The 2,644-nt window shown below is 46.3% G+C and overlaps 1 long non-coding RNA gene across 1 annotated transcript; it reads left to right on the forward strand.

The window, feature by feature from the left end:
- Positions 1–1,907, forward strand: LOC137841265 (uncharacterized). Its single transcript, XR_011088516.1, has 2 exons — positions 1–80; positions 1,225–1,907. It is a non-coding gene; the product is annotated as an uncharacterized lncRNA (long non-coding RNA).
- The last annotated feature ends 737 nt before the right edge of the window (positions 1,908–2,644 follow it).

The raw sequence follows: 2,644 nt of genomic DNA on the forward strand, positions 1-2,644 counted from the left end.
GCTTGCTTGGACTCCACAAATACGATAGAGTCAGGTAACACCAGCTCCTGTGCAGACAGGAGTGGTCCACAAGGGCAAGGGTAACTATGTCTTATCCTGTCTTTGTGGGGCTAACATATAAGCCCAAGCTTAAAGCTAAGAGTTTGGTTTTTGGGTGCTGGACACAAGGTTTGGATCCTGTAGATGTCATATGAGAAATGTCCCGTGGAATTTGAACCCTGGCTGTTGCTATTTCCCCATGCCAGGTCTTGGTGCTTTTGCAGAGGTCTGTCCACCACCATCGGGCAGTAATAAACAAATAAAAATATAAATAAGGTAATGCTTTACAAACAATAGTGTTCTAGGGGAAAGAAAGGCTGTCACACCCGGGATATACTCAGCCATGGTTTCGTATGAGCAGTCAGATGTCCCAGAAGGGAGCAGTGCATCCCTCCCTGCAGCCTGAAATGTCCCCCTGCAGCAAAGCCCAGCTGCTCCTGCATTTGCCACTTTGGCTTATGGGCTTGATGCTGCTCTATATCCTGTTGTTTTTTGCAGCAGAAAAATCCTTTAAGTCTCTAAGTAAATAGGACCTGCTGCCTTTTTTTTTTTTTTTTTTTTTTTTTTTTTTTTTTTTTTCTGATGCCTTTGCAGTTTTCCAAGCGCTGTGTGAAGGAGCAGAGCCGAGCGCGGAGCAAACTTGCCACCTAGCGGGGGACAGCCCCTCTGCGGCTCGGGTTTGTCTGCCTGAAACAGCCACCAGAGAGTGGGATTTGCCTCCAGGGGGGATCATCTAAACGGGAGAGCTTCCAAATAAGCTAGTTTTGGGGCGGTAAGAAGAGGACCTGCCTGCAACGACCAATGCAGCCGGCCTATACCCATTAACTGCAGTAAGGCTGGGTGCCCAGATTTGATTCCTAGCTGGCTTTTAACCCACCAGTGTTAAGCTAGATGGATGCTGTGTGCCTGGCCAAAGGCCACAGGACGTTATCCTGAGGATTTTCCCTCTGTCTGTGTCTTCCTCTGGGCTCTGTGTCTGCAACCAGAGCTCCAAGGCAAGGCTCAGTGACGGCGGTGATTTCCTTACTGCTTGCCTGATTGCTGTATTTCTTCTAGTTCTAATTAAAGCAAGAACTTTGCATAGTTCCAACAGACATTACATGCATCTTCTGCAGGTAATTAGATTTAGGAAAAAAAAAAAAATCACACAACAACAACCACAATAGCGATTGTAATTTCTTCTAGGAGCTCCTATGAATTAACAGAGCACAAAGTGTGTTTCCCTGCAGCGTTACGGTGCGTGCCCTCCATTAAGCACCCAGGAATGTGCTTGGACTATAACACCACCGAGTGATAGCCCCTTCACAGGCATATCGTGTGTTCGTTATCCCTGGTTTTGAGAGGATTTGGTGGAAGGTGTGATTTACTGTCCTTTGCAAGAGCAAGCATCCGAGCTCCAGGATGAGCAAAGCAACCCCAGACAGGGTTGCAGAAGTGCCAGGAGGGTCATCAGCAAGAGCAGGCTTTTACTACACAAGGACTTGTGCCAGATTTCCTTAGCAGTGACTTACATAAATCAGGAGCTTCCAGGCTGAGAGAGGCTCTCATCTGCAAATCAGGGGCTCTTTGCGCTCCGTAAAATGTAAAGGGGAGTATGAAGTGCCGTGCTGAGCAGGGTAAAGGAAGTCCTTCTTGCACGGCAAGCATGAAATATGTCAGGTGTCAGGTTATTACTGGCGGTCGCCTATCGTAAAAACAACTCTTGAAAATCATTTCAACGTTTTTATTAAAGTTGCCGAAAGAATGGGAAAAAAAAAAAAAACAGTGAATGCATTGGAATATTAAGCAATAAGGCTCTTCTTTTGATGGCAACAATTATTCTCACTCCCTCGAGCCCTAAGGAGCTTTTATGGCCAGGAGCCTTCCATTTGACAGTGAAACCATTAAATGGGAACAGGTTCCCAGTGGGGTTAAGAGCAAGCAGAGAAGCAGCAGGGCAAATAGCTGAGCACTGGAAGGTGCTGTCCTCTGCGGGCGTGAGGACAACGGCAGGAGGTCCCAGGGTCTTTGCCTTCCTAAACCAGTGCCCAGTGTGACTTTTTGCATGAATTGATGAGGGTTCATCCCCTCCAAGCCCCACCCCAGTAGGATTTAGGGCTGTTCTGGGGTGCTGGGAGCACCACGTGTGCCTCAGTTTCCCTATGCCAAGCCCTCGAGACAGTTTGCACAGGGGCATGTTCACACATGGTGCTGGTCCCACATTCAAGGGGAATTGGATCATTTTTGCTCAAGGGATGAGTCTTTTCTTATTTATTTCTTCTTTTTCTTTTTTTCAGTTATTCTGGACTTTTTTTTTCCCCTGATGACTCATTAATCTCCTTTGATTTTTCCTCATTTTGTTGTATTTTTGTTGGTCTCACAAGGAGAAGGGGAGACGTGCAGCTTTCATTATCTCACCCACTGGTGGGGAAGGCAGGGTTGTCATCTGCGTTATTCCCAGTTCTCCTTTCTCCCCAGGAAGGCCAGATAGCACCTCTTTTCTTGCTCTTTTTCTTCTCCATTTACTGACAGTTCCCTGTTTTCATCAAAAGGGTTTAATATGTGTTTCTATTCATGACCTTTTCCTTTGGATTCTCTTGATATTTTTCATACCTAATGAAAAAAA

The sequence above is a fragment of the Anas acuta genome, chromosome 17 (assembly GCF_963932015.1).
Source record: "Anas acuta chromosome 17, bAnaAcu1.1, whole genome shotgun sequence".
In the NCBI taxonomy this organism is placed as follows: domain Eukaryota; kingdom Metazoa; phylum Chordata; class Aves; order Anseriformes; family Anatidae; genus Anas; species Anas acuta.